The sequence below is a fragment of the Leuciscus leuciscus genome (assembly GCF_965113295.1).
Source record: "Leuciscus leuciscus genome assembly, chromosome: 18".
NCBI classification, from domain to species: Eukaryota; Metazoa; Chordata; class Actinopteri; order Cypriniformes; family Leuciscidae; genus Leuciscus; species Leuciscus leuciscus.
This window is the reverse complement of record NC_138742.1, coordinates 35,312,865-35,327,591: the sequence shown is the minus strand read 5'-3', so window position 1 is coordinate 35,327,591 and position 14,727 is coordinate 35,312,865. Positions and strand designations below refer to the sequence as shown.

General features: G+C 42.6%; 1 protein-coding gene across 1 annotated transcript in view; it reads left to right on the top strand.

Moving 5' to 3' along the window:
• The window catches only part of LOC309480365 (uncharacterized protein), a 70,009-nt gene that overhangs the window by 37,198 nt on the left and 18,084 nt on the right, over positions 1-14,727 (top strand). The window lies entirely within an intron of this gene.

Here is a 14,727-nt window from a genome sequence, read left to right as displayed (position 1 = left end):
AGTGTCATCTTTAAAGGAATTGAAAGGAATCAAAATAATAACTCGCCTAAAAAAGATGTTCACAAACACACTTTGGGCCCTATCTTGCACCCAGCGCAATTGACTTTGTACACCGACGCATGTATCATTCCTATTTTGCACCCACGCAAAGCGCTCTTTTCCCTCCACAGAAGCACGTCGCTAAACTAGGGAATGAACTTGCGCTCCCTGGGCGGTTCAGCGCAAAAAAGGAGGCGTGTTCCGGCGCAAACGTTCCTTCATGCTATTTTGATGGTTTAGAAAACAAATGCGCCACTAACCAGGAAAAAATAGTTTAACCCTCTGAGGTCTGAGCTGTTTTCTGGCCCTGGAGGTGTTCTGACATGCTCTGACATTTGTGTTTTTTTCTGTTACTAGTGACATTTTCATGGCTAAAGTCTAATTACACTGTATTCAGCACAAACTCTGCTACAATAATATATCAGCAGCATGTATGTAAAAGTTTGTAGTTTTGAGATAATGACATTTATGCGTGGTTTGTGAAAATACAAAAAAAAATTGTCACTGAAATAAGGCCATGATACCCATACTGATTATTTCTTCACAAGACTTTTGAAAATTGTATCACGTAGCCTAGAATATTTGCTCCAAAACTATGTGAAAATCACCCTGACTGCTCATTCAGATAAGACAATATATTGATTTAAAATTTCTAAGACGTGTTTTGTGTGACAAAGCCATATTCGAAGAGGCGTGATCATCTCATTAATATGTAAGACTTTAACACCTGAGAAAGACAAAGACACTCCCCTAACTGCCCTATTAGGAGCGATCAGGCCCTGTCATTCAGAGCAACCTTGCACAAAGAATGAGGAGATTTAAAAAAGAATGGCTTTTAGATTGTTTGGATTTATTTACAACACAACATAATCCAAAAATACACAACAAATGACAAAAGAGCACATTGAAAACAATGATCCAAAGACAGAGACCTTTGTGCCTTTCCTAAAAACATTGTACATGCCATTTCCAAGGTGTTTGATTTTCACTTTACCATGTTCATGTACAGAGACTCATGTGAATGTTGAAGTCAGCAGGACTCAGTTGCATCTGGTCCCTGAAAGAAAAGAAAAAAGTGAACATACTGGTATCAAGAGAAACTAGGCCTGCACGATTTTGGGAATACATTTTAGATTTTTCTGGTTAAAATTGCTTTTTAAAATTCACAGAATACACACACACACACACACACACAAATGTTTCCAACAATATATAATATAAAGAACACCATATTTGTTGTGCCTTGTAGGCATAAGCTATGTGCAGTACTGCATAAAATAATTTTCTTTTACAAAGCAGCCTATAAATCTTCCAAAAGATTTCAGTAACAATGCTAGAGAAAAATATATTGATTATCTTATGTTACTTCAAATGTTTCCATTCGTTATGATGATATGAAATGAGATAATAGTAAAAACATAAAGCCTAATGTTTGGTGCATTTTTCCTTTCAAACGCAATCGCGCTCCAAAATATGATACATTCAAACCCACAGCGCGCTCCAAAATATGATACATTCAAACGCCATCGCGCTCCAAAATATTAAACATTATGGTTATACATATCTATGTTTGAGCAGATATCCACAAACAGTATTTAACAGTAAACACGGGTCTAAATAGTATAATATTCACCATATATCTAGCAACAGTTCAACTGCAATGTGAAGTTTATGCAACAATACCATAAACTAATAAGTAAGAATTTCTTACCTTACATCTTTCTTGTCTTCAAATCGCGTTCTTCTTCTTCTGATGTAAATCCAATGTAAGCTCACAGCGCGTCTTCCAAACTCGACGAAAAGCAGAGACTTGTGAAGTGTTTTGGTGTTTTGTGTTTGAGGTAACGAGGGCGTTCGCGTTCCATGTGGAGATTTGCATGTGACTCTCTTTTGCGCGAGTGGGCGTGGCCGAATTAAAAGTAATTAGCAAGCGTTTGAGAAGCTGGACATCCTGTTGGTTTTATACAAATTACTTAAACAGAGAATATTTGTTTTCAGTTTGAATCCGATCATTTAAAGGTAGGGTAGGTAATCATTTTTCTAAAAAAAAAACATTCCAAATTTGTTTAAACTGTCTTTATATACCAATACATAATTAAAATGTAAGTACTCTGAAAAAGAAAATATAAAAATCGAGTGACTGTAGACCTTTTAATCTGCAATAAACACAGCTCATTATTTCCATTCACTCCACCCCCTCCCTTCTGAGCTCCTTCCAAAGCCACGCCCCCAAAACACATGAACGCGCGACGCCAAACGCTCAGGCTGGAACAAGACGCATTTATTACCTGAGACGAGTGGAGAGGAAGGAGCGCAGTACATACAGTGACATCATGTCAGAATCACATGTAATAAAATACCTAACTTTATCACTATGAATATAAACAAATAAGATTTCTTTTAGTACTCACTATCAAGCTAGCATATCGATAATGGTAAAGTTTCATTCGGTAACGAGCTATATTTATAAGGCAAAACTAAAAACAGGTTGCATTGATACACGTTTTTCCATTACCATCAGTTACACTGTGATGAAGATGAATTTCGTGTAAGATTCATAACATATACAGTGTTTTGCATGTAAGAGTTTCCATGATGAAAACATTGTTGACTCTAATGAAGACTAACGTACACTCCGAGTCCGGAGACAAGTACCGCATCGTCGGTTCGAGGACAGGTCCGGGGTCGAGGGCGAAGCAGAGGAGGTCGTTCAAGAGCGCGGGCAGGGTCCGAGGAAGTAGTTTTTGCCTTGTTTGCCTTCGCTGACTGCATATGCAGGTGCTTTGAGCTGAATATTTCCGGGAACGGTGACATGTGATGAGTGCACGCCGGGCAGCGCGCGCAGTGGGGCTCGGGGCGGGCACGAGACATGAAGGCATGTGATTGGTTCTTTACATTCGCACCGAATGGCAGTGATTGGTCAGAGTTTTTACTGTCCTGCAGCTGCTACAGAGGTCTGATTTTTTTCATTCCTTTTTCTAAACACATAATGTATTGACTACTATCAGGATGGAAGGACCATTTCACCCAGTATAAAAAAAAGTGTTTCTGAACAGGATTACCTACCCTACCTTTAAAAGTACACACTTAAATGTGTATAAAGGTGTATGGCTCATAAATGTGTGAGAAGGATTCGCTGAGTTTTGTTTCAGTTTATAGACGTGCTCAAGAAAAAAAAGTTCACCGCGACGGAGAGGCAGAACGCACACCCTGTTTATTTTCTTTATTTTACAAAAGCACAATGTTTTGATTTGATTGTAAGTGGACACATACAAAAGTAGAAATATCACAGATTCTTTTTTTATATTTCTTTTTTCTGTATAACCATAAATGACGGAGTAATTTAAGTTTATTGTACTACAATGTAACAAATCCGCCGTTACAATAGCAATGCGCTATGGAAAAAGCGCATCTGCTCTTAAAGGGAATGTGAGATGACGCTCTGATTGGTTTATTTCACGTTACGCCCAAACCACACCTATGAATAATGAAGCTTCTTCAGACCAACCCATTTTAGATTTGCGCCTGGCGCAAGAGTCATTTATCCCGCCGGGAAAATAGCAACAGCGCCCAAGACCCTCCCACAAAGTTACTTGCGCTTTGCGCTTGACACTTGCGTTTCAGATCGTTAAAATAGGGCCCTTTATGGCATTGAAGCTGTATTCCTCCACTTGCTTGAAAGCTGTAAAGTTATGCAGTCTGAAAGTTATCTATTTTTAAAATGTAATACGAGTGTTGTGGCCAGGTGTCAGGGATCAGTCAGGCTCCACCATCACCCAATCACAGAGATCACTATCACCTGAATACTAATCACCTGCAAATCATCATCTCATCAGCACAGGCAGCCTATAAGCACACACATCACTCTGTCACATTGTCTGGTCTCGTTTGAGTAAGGACTCTCATTTACGTTCATCACTTACCTCCAGTATAGTGTATGTTACGTTTTCTGTTTCGTCTAGAAATGGGATTGAAGGCTCAATCGGACTGAGAGCCTTCATGTAAACATCTTAATCGATCTGATTGAGCTCGATCTGAACGAAAGCTAATACACAAAAAGGAATCTAACTCAAACACACACTCATTCACACGAGCTGCAGAAATAAAGTGAGAAAATAATTAATTTTAAGAGAGTGAAATAATGAAATCCCAAGTTTCTAGCAATGTATGTAATTTATAAGACTCTTTCTGAGGACTCATGTATAAAACTTTGCGTATATTTCATCCTTACAGTGTACAAAAAGATTTTGCGAAAGCACAAAAGTCAAAAAAATTATAAAAGTCCACTTACGCCAAAATCAACCTCCTGGCTCCTTTGAGAAAACGAACGACAAGGTTGTTTCTTCTCAGTGATTGTACTTTGAGCGTGGATGGAGAGCGACCCACATCCAACAACTCTTGCAGGAAGGAGAGTACCATTGGTACCTCGCATGACTAGGATTCTAAGTCTCTGGCTGTGCACCAGTCATAACACTGACCACTTTAGGAGGACTGAGCATCCGCCTTCTCTGATCCGTTTCATGACCTGAAGGATCATAGAGATGGGGGGGGAACGCATATAGAGGGCGACTGAGCCAAGGATGGGCCAGTGCGTCCCTGTTCTTCGAAAAGAACGTTGTGCAGTGAGTGTTGCTCTTCGAGGCAAAGAGATCGACCTCTGCCCTGCCAAATACACTCCATATCAGACGAGACCACTCGCCTGGGGGAGCGTTGACTCGAGATGGCCTGTGATGGGGTGTTATCTGAATATGAAAGTAGGCATCTTTCAGATCCACCGTAAAAAAAACAATCCCCCGGGTGAACCTGCGCGAGGATTTGTTTGGTAGTTAACATTCTGAATGGCCGTCTTATGAAGGCCTTGTTCAGATGTCTCAGATCTAAAATGGGCCTGATGGCGCCGTCCTTTTTTGGTACAAGGAAGTATCGACTGTAAAACCTTGACTGACTCAGCGCAGGGGGGACTAATTCTATCGCCCCTTTTGCTAGTAGGATTTGTATTTTGGCCGAAGCACGTGAGCTTCTCACCGAAGTCGCGACAACCGCCAGAAATCGCGGGGGTCTGCAAGCGAATTAGAGCGAATAACCTCGCTTTATAGTGTTCAAAACCCAGTCTGACACTTCGGGGATGGCTTGCCAGGCCTCGGCCCTTGTGGCTAGGGTTTGAATGATAACTGGGGATGGGCCGCCTAGCATAAGGGGGCCTAATACCCTTGTGTTGTGATTTGTGCACATATTCTCTTTGGGGCCGCCTAGTGAAGGGGGACCGATAACCGTGTGTTGTGTGCTTGAAACATTCTCTTTATGTGCTTTATTTGGGTCGCTTTAAAAACAGCGTTTGTTTGTAGTGGTGTGTGCATTGACTACAATAGAAAAATCTCCAGCCGCCTGATTTAGACAGGGAGCTGGGAGATTTAGATGAGCTCTTTTCGAGGGCGGCCCGGCTAGAGCGAGACACAAACCCTCTTTCTTTCCTCCCGCTGCTAGGAGGTCTTCGGAGACTCAGGGTCCAACACAGTGCTGGGTCGGGGGCCCTGGCGCCACGGCAGCGGGTACCGGCTAGCAGATCGCGAGCGATGATGGGTATCAGCCGCAGGGCGGGGCTGAGAAACACGAGGCGCTGGCTTTGCTGGCTGAGAAGGCGGTGTGCTCTTGGGGCAGCTCGTGGTAGAACTGAAGCGCTTGGGCAAGAAGTGTCGCATGGCCTGGGATGACTTCTGTGCTTCAGTGAAACGCTCGGAAAATCCCTTCACAGCCGGGCCGAAGAGACCGGTGCTGGAGATGGGTGAATCAAGGAAAGCCGTCCTGTCCACCTCCTTAATGTCTGTGAGCACGACGAGGTTAGCCAAGCTTCTGCCGATCGCGTGAGCGGTAGTCTTTGTAGCATGCAGTGCTAAGTCTGTGGCGCTGCGCAGGTCACGGAAAACCTCAGGGTCCGGGCCAGACTCGACCATAGAATGGAGAAGCTTTGCCTGGAAAACCTGTAACACCGCCATGATGTGCAGGCCCGATGCCGCCTGACTGGAAGCAGAAAACGCACGTCCAGTGAGGGCTGAGGTGTTTCGGCAGGGTTTAGATGGATGTACCGCTCTAGATCTCCGGCCAGCAGCAGTGGGCGGGCAGAGGAGAGCGTAGTGGAAGCGCTCGTGTGCGCCAAGTAGGGGGCGCGCCATGACTTTGTGAGTTCATCATGAACCTCAGGAAAGAAGGGCGCTGGTCTGTGACGGAGGGCCCAATCGAGCCCGAGGTTTGAAACGGCCGCGGTGAGGATGCGCAGCAACTCAGCATCTGAATTAGTCATTGTAGCAGTAGTGCTAGCACCTGACTGTGAGAGGAGGGCGGGGTCCACTGAGCCCGACCACTCTTCTTCAGACGCAGCAATGGAGAGGCTGTTGTCCTGCTCTTCGTCCGATCCGCCAAAGGAGACTTCCAAATTTGCTCTTTTAGAAACTGTAGTGTACGGGAGCACACAGTAGCAGTGAAAGGATATAGCGTTGTTCGCCGGATGGCCACAGGAGAACGGCGACAGAAGAGAAGCGGCTGCTAGGTGAGTGAAGAAGGCGCTGTCCGCTGTATGCAAGGCTCATTCTAGCTGTAAAAGGCTTGTTTCCACGGCGAAGGCTTCAGAGGAGACAGAGACGTGAAGTGTCACTGAAGGAGATAAAATCTATTTATAGACATAGGCCCCACCCATTCTAGCAGGCTCTGATGCGCTGAGCGTGAAGTCACCTGATTGGGCCGTGCATCAGAGGCGCTATGCCATAGGGCGAGCTAGACGCTCTGCAGTGTTCGCTGTGCAGCTGCACTGCGTCTTAAATATAGGCTTCAATATTTCTCGAGGAAAGGAGTTTCCCCACTGCGTATTAACTACGCAATACGAAGTGACCGTTCTCGAAAGGGAACCCAACAACACAAGTAAACCGCGTTTACAAGACTTTATTCATAAATCAGGTTATTTCCCGGTGGTGATGTCAAAAAGTAATAATTTGCATATCTGACTCAGAGTATTTCATTTATGTTGGTTGTGATGTTAAATTAAGCATACATGTCAGCGGGCTCATATATTCTCCTCTCATGCAGTTACAGATGTAGCGTTTTGACTGAACCACTTCTTCTGCTTCTGCACGAGATTAGGGCACTTTTATAATTTTTTGAGCAGGAAGCAGGACTTCCTGCTTCCTGCTTAATTTAACAGCTCAGCTACCGTTCGGACGCTCTTGCTTACTGCTCCGCGCTTTGCTCTATCGCTTTTATATTTTATCTTCTATATTTTTATATTTTAGCTCCTTTTATCACCTAATTTTAACTTCAGCAAATCAGCACAGTGCTCAGACGACAAAGTTTGGATTACCACAAAAACGCAGAATTCTTCTACCCGACCAGCTTACATTCCGGGGAAAGGAAAACACAACTGCCTACAAGGATAAGAGAGAAAATGCCTCTTCTGGAATCTACTTGCTGCACTAACTGCCACAGACTTTTACAAAGGATTGCAGTTCTTGAAACAAAGTTATTTACGGGACCACCAAACCAGACGGAACACACAACAGAGCTTCGTCATGGACGCCCTCAGCATATAGCCGGTGAGTCCTATGAAACTAGTGCTCCTCGACAGGTACAGAAACAAGCCGATCGACTTACAAATCGATGGCACAAACAGGGAGCGAGACCCAAAGGCACTCGAGACATCAGATTGTCACGAGCCTCACATATTACCGCAGTAGCATCCTCTACCCCAGATACAGCTCTGACAAGGACTGCAAACACTGGTCTCCTACCAACACCTATACATCTTGAGAACAGATTTGAAGTACTAATGAATGTAAATGAGGAATCCCCAAACATGATGAATATGATCGAACACAGACTGTATCAGCCAGTAGCTAACACTGATGCTAACTGGCGCTCAAGGTCGAGCAGACAGCGGCACTCAGCTCAGAGCACAGCCGAGCCCAGGACTCTGATAGTGGGGGACTCCATAATCAGAAACATTAGCAGCAGGGATACAACTACATGCTGCCTTCCACAAGCTACAACTTCTGATATAAACAGGGAACTTCAAAACATTCTGATGAAACATAAGACTGCAAATCGACTCATAATTCATGTGGGGAAGAATGATATTTTATATATTTTAAATATATACTTTATGATATTCATAAAGAGCAGTCAGAACTCCTTAAGAAGGATTTCAATGAACTTTTTGAAACACTTAAAAGACTGAAAGTTCAAACATTCATCAGTGGACCACTCCCAGCAAGAGGAACAAACAGGTTTTCACGGCTGCTTGGGATTAATACATGGCTGCAAAAAACCTGCAATATAAAAGGAGTAAACTTCATTGACAACTTCAATCTTTTCTGGAGTCAGAGACAACTATTTCATCGGGATGGCCATCACCCAAACAAACTTGGTTCAAGAGTGTTAAAGGACAATATCGACTTCTCCCTCAATCATCCTTCTGCAGTGTGTGTCAATCTGAACGACACACACACACCTGGAAACAGTATGAATGAACACGGGACTTCACTTCAGCAGCAAAATGGACATGCGGTTGACATATCACACAAGGACAATGATAACACCACTGAGCCACAACAACCTCTGCTCATGGACACCATCTCAGCTGAGCCATGCCCACAGAGCTCACCACAGACAGACACATCAGAACTGCTCCAAGATTCAGCACCCAAGGACGACTTCCTGGAAAACAGCCAGGGAAGCCAGGACAGCATATCCCAGCCTCCGATAACACCTGAGCAACAGCCCCTTTCACCAGATACTTTCTCACTCTCGCCAGCAACTCCACTTTTGTGCTTCTCACAGAAAATGGAAGAACTGGTGCATGCTGGAACCAGACTATCCCACTCTTTTGCTGCAAGCCCCCAGATACCAACCAAAAAACGTCAGGCACCTCAAACACCGAAGACTGCGCGCCGAGCTCGCCCGCCCCCTCCTGTGAGAGCTCTTCGGCCTCTTCGGCCAAAACGCCAGGGCCCACACCCTCCTCCATCTGCTCGAGGTGAACCAAAAACAACTGATACCAGCTCTCAGTGATGTGTTTTGGGTTCCTGTTATGATAACAGTAACCTTCTCAAATGTTTACAGAACAAGCGAGAACCCAGTGTGCCTGTATCTTTCTCTATTGCTGTTCTATTACAAGATAGAAAGTGTAAGGCCTTCAATAGCCGTACAGCAAACCCAACTAATCTGGTGCCTATTACATGTCAAACTAAGATTGCTGTGGGGACAAAAAGTAAGACTGTTAAGTTAGCACTTTTGAACATTCGCTCACTTAAAAATAAATCACTTCTAGTCAACGACTTAATTACCACAAACAACCTGGACTTTATGTTTCTAAATGAAACCTGGCTAGAAGACAGCTGCAGTGCAACAGTCCTCAATGAAACAGCCCCTCCTAACTTTACTTTTATGAGTGTCTGCAGAGCTGTTAAGAGAGGTGGGGGTCTAGCTGCTCTTTTTAAAGATATCTATCAATGTAAGCAAATATCATTTGGGAATTACCCGTCTTTCGAATATCTGGGTACTGTGTTAAAAGGTGCTCCTCGCATTTTACTTATCATTATTTACAGGCCTCCAAAATATTCTCCAGCCTTTGCTGAGGACTTTACAGAACTGTTATCAACAATTACCTCAGAGTTTGACTGTTTTGCCATTGCTGGAGATTTTAACATTCACATAGATAATGCAGAAAACAATATGGCAAAATAAATCAAAACTGTTTTAAAAACTTTTGATCTGACTCAGCATGTACATGGACCCACACACAATCATGGACACACTCTAGATTTACTTATCAGTAAGGGTCTAAACATTTCATCGATTGTTATTAAGGATGTAGCACTGTCTGATCATTTCTGTATTTTCTTTGATATATTGATCTCTCCTGCCATTGAAGCTAGATCTGTGTCTGTCAAGAAGAGATGCTTAAATGAGAACACTAGTGTACTATTTATGAAGGCTATATCTTTAACACCAAGCATATCTGCTGACTCTGTTGATTTTCTCCTTGATTCTTTTAACTCAAAAGTTAAAAATATAATTGATGATATTGCTCCTGTTAAAGTCAGGAAGAAGAGTGGCAGACAAAAAGCACCTTGGAGAAACTCAACAGCAGTGCAACATATGAAAAGACAATGCAGAAAAGCAGAGCGCATGTGGCGGAAGACAAAACTTGTAGTCCATTATAACATCTACAAAGACAGCCTGCATGCTTTCAATATGGAACTAGGCAAAGCTAGACAGACTTTCTTCTCAAATATTATAAACAGCAATTTAAACAACACACGCACTCTTTTTGCTACTGTAGAGAGACTGACAAACCCCCCAAGCCAGATTCCTAGTGAAATGCTCTCAAACAGCAAGTGCAGTGAGTTTGCTTCTTTCTTCTCTGAGAAAATCAATAATATCAGAAAGGTGATCAGCACATCCTTGAGTTGCACTGAGGTCAGACAGATCAGACCACCTGAGAAAGTAGTTACTATGTCTGACTTCAAAGAAATTGATGGCAAAATTTTGGAAGAAACCGTACAACACCTTAAAACATCAACATGCGCTCTTGACACACTTCCCACATCTTTTTTCAAAAGTGTGCTAAACAGTTTAGAAGCAGATCTTCTAGAAGTGGTAAATGCCTCACTTCTCTCTGGGAGTTTTCCAAACTCCCTGAAAACTGCAGTTGTCAAGCCCCTCCTGAAAAAGAGCAATCTGGATAAGACCATATTAAGCAACTATAGACCGATCTCAAATCTTCCTTTCATAGGCAAGCTCATTGAAAAAGTTATCTTCAATCAGCTGAACAAATTCTTAAGCTCAAATGGATACTTTGACAATTTTCAATCTGGTTTCCGACCGCATCACAGCACAGAGACAGCGCTCATAAAGATAATAAACGATATTCGCTTAAATACTGATTCAGGAAAATTATCAGTGCTGGTACTACTCGACCTCAGTGCTGCATTTGACACTGTCGATCATAACATACTTCTTGACAGGCTGGAAAACTGGGTGGGGCTATCTGGGATAGTCCTAAAATGGTTCAGGTCATACTTAGATGGGAGAGGTTATTATGTTAGTATAGGAGACCATAAGTCTGAGTGGACATCCATGACATGCGGAGTCCCTCAAGGCTCAATTCTTGCGCCACTCCTGTTCAACCTGTATATGCTCCCAATGAGCCAAATAATGAGAAATAACCAAATTGCTTACCACAGCTATGCAGACGACACACAGCTGTACTTAGCCCTATCGCCTAACGATTACAGCCCCATTGACTCCTTGTGCCGATGCATTGACGAAGTCAACAGTTGGATGTGTCAAAACTTTCTTCAATTAAACAAAGACAAAACTGAAGTTATTGCGTTTGGAAACAAAGATGAAGTTCTCAAGGTGAACGCATACCTTCACTCTAGGGGTCAAACAACTAAACATCAAGTCAGGAATCTTGGTGTGACACTAGAGTCAGACCTTAGTTTCAGTAGTCATGTCAAAGCAATAACTAAATCAGCATACTATCATCTGAAAAATATTGCAAGAATTAGATGCTTTGTTTCCAGGCAAGACTTAGAGAAACTTGTGCATGCTTTCATCACCAGCAGGGTGGATTATTGTAATGGACTCCTCACTGGCCTTCCCAAAAAGACCATAAGACAGTTGCAGCTCATACAGAACGCTGCCGCTAGGATTCTGAGCAGAACCAGAAAATATGAACATATCACACCAGTCCTCAGGTCTTTACACTGGCTCCCAGTTAAATTTAGGATTGATTTTAAAGTACTATTACTGGTATATAAATCATTCAATGGCCTAGGACCTCAATACATTGCAGATATGCTCACTGAATATAAACCCAACAGATCACTCAGATCATTAGGATCATATCAGCTAGAAATACCAAGGGTTCACTCTAAACATGGTGAGTCTGCTTTTAGCTATTATGCCAGCCGCAGCTGGAACCAGCTTCCAGAAGAGATCAGATGTGCTCCTACAGTGGTCACATTCAAATCCAGACTCAAAACACTTCTGTTTAGCTGTGCATTTACTGAATGAGCACTGTGCCGCTGTTCGTCCGACTGTTTGTACTGTACTGTACTGTATTTTATTTTATTTTTCTAAACTGTTTTAATTATCCTTATTTCTTTTAATTATTTTAATTTCTCCTATGTCAGCAGGGCATTTAGCCCGAAACTGTAAATGCCCACTCAGAAGGTAAAAGAAAGTGATAATGTGAAAGTGACGTGTATTAATGTGGGTTTGAAAGTAGAACAGTGTTTAAATGACGATATTAAAGTTTTCGTCTGAGAAAGAATGTGAACGCAGTGCTAAAGAAAGTGAAAAGAACGTGTGAGTAAATGAGGGAGAAAAGAAAGTTAAAGGAAAGTTGATAGATGGAAGTCGAGAAAGAATGTGAATGCAGTGCTAAAGAAAGTGAAAAGAACGTGTGAGTAAATGAGGGAGAAAAGAAAGTTAAAGGAAAGTTGATAGATGGAAGTCGTAAGAAGATTGAAGGTTAAAAGAAGGAAAGATTTAAGTCTTAAGGGAATCCTTTGAAGGAAAGATCTATAATAATATTATTTTTTATTTTTAAAAGTACTGTATTTTATTTAATTTTTCTAAACTGTTTTAATTATTCTTATTTCTTTTTATTATTTTAATTTCTTCTATGTAAAGCACTTTGAATTGCCATTGTGTATGAAATGTGCTATATAAATAAACTTGCCTTGCCTTGCCTTGCCTTGCCTTGCCTTGAGTCAAGAAAGAGTCTGAGTTAGCGATATATTTCCTCTTCCCTTACTGCAAAACTCTTGCTCTGTCTGGATGACAGGCTTAAATCCATAGTAAGGACGTGTACCTGTCACATATCACATTTGCACATCATTAAGCCGACAGAAAGCAGGTTAATGCATTTACTTGCCGGGAGAAATCGTGTGTAAGGGGCAGAAATCTAGCTGTGACGATCGGTTTATGCTTAAGCCGTTTATTATGACCTTACTCTGATAAAGGAAAACGGGTTAACGCGTTTACATGATCACGTGCGTTGTCGGCTTAAGGATAACCAGGTTAAGAACACATGTAAACACACTCATACCCCTTTTCCACCAAGGCAGAACTGGTGCTGGTTCGGAGCCAGAGTCTAGTTTCAAATCGGTTCTTTGTTTTTCCACCGCCAAAGCACCAGCTCCGAACCAGTAAAACTGGTTCTTAAGTAGCACCAAATCATTGCAGGGTCTAGAACGGAGCCAAGAAAGAACCGCTTGCGTCAGAGGCTGGGGGCGGGGTTACCGTGGCCAACAAGACTGAAGAGAAACTTGTGACCGCCATTTTTAAATAGCAGCTAGTCGAGCTAATAGCAGCTCGATTATAATATCCGTCTATGTAAGTTACGGCGAGCTGCACGAACGCGTTGGATTCGCCGTGTTTGGATGCCGATTTATTTTCGCAAACCCATGAGCATCCATAGTAACGCAACGTCTATTATTGTTGATGCCTTGTTCGAGATGCATCGGAGCAGCGTGGACCGATCAGAGCTGCGGGAGTGTTTGGAGATCATACGACTCCTTGTGCTTTTTGATCGCTTTCGCAGTGCTTTGATTTCATGTGCTGATCGTTCTGCGAGAAGCCGATGCATCTCGAACAAGTCTGGTGTGTTTGTGTTTGGCGCTGCCGAACCTAGCGTTGCTGGGCAACATGATACGTATGCAGTGACGTAAGATATAGCTCTGTTGTGGCTCTCTGGCCGGTGGAAACGCAAACCGGTTCTTAGTAAGCTCGTCAGTCGAACCAACTCCGAACTGGCAATAGCTCTAGCTCTGAACCAGCACCCGGTTCTTGTTGGTGGAAAAGGGGTATTATTGTCTTTAGTTTGGGGTGTAACTAAGTTTCTCACTCCTTCACATTATCAACAGTTGTCTTCTTAGACACATGGTTCCTAATTTTCCCACTATTAAAGACTATTATTTAGTTATGATTTCTATAATGGTATATTTATGATTTCTATTTATGATTTCTATAATGACATATTTTACCCAGACTTGGCTAAAATCAACATTTTGGAAATTAATTATCATTCACACCCATACCAAATGTTTTAATATCAGTGATGGGAATAACGGCGTTATAAATAACGGCGTTACTAACGGCGTTATTTTTTTCAGTAACGAGTAATCTAACTAATTACTGCTTCCTCCATTACAACGCCGTTACCGTTACTGTCAATACAAATGCGGCGTTACTTTAATTGAGCTCACTGAAGCGGTTTTCATCCGAGTAGGCTCTCTCTCAGCCATAGGAGCTGCAAAGTTTTTTTCTCTGGTGTGTGTGTGTTTATGAGGCGCGGGACTCGACAAAAGCGAGGCGAATGCCGCGAGCGTGCTCGACAGTGCACGAGAGACCGAGTGTGTCCGAGAACGCGCTCGACAGTGCGCGAGAGAGACCGAGTGTGTCCGAGAACGCGCTCGACAGTGCGCGAGAGAGACCGAGTGTGTCCGAGAACGCGCTCGACAGTGCGCGACAGAGACCGAATGTGTCCGAGCATAAATACTTTATTTATAAATAAATTACACATATCAGCATTTGAATAATCTCTGTAGCATATTGGTATCATATGCAATGTTTTAATTAGTTTATATAACATAAACTCCAAAATAACCTGCAGGGAACGTTCAAACATAT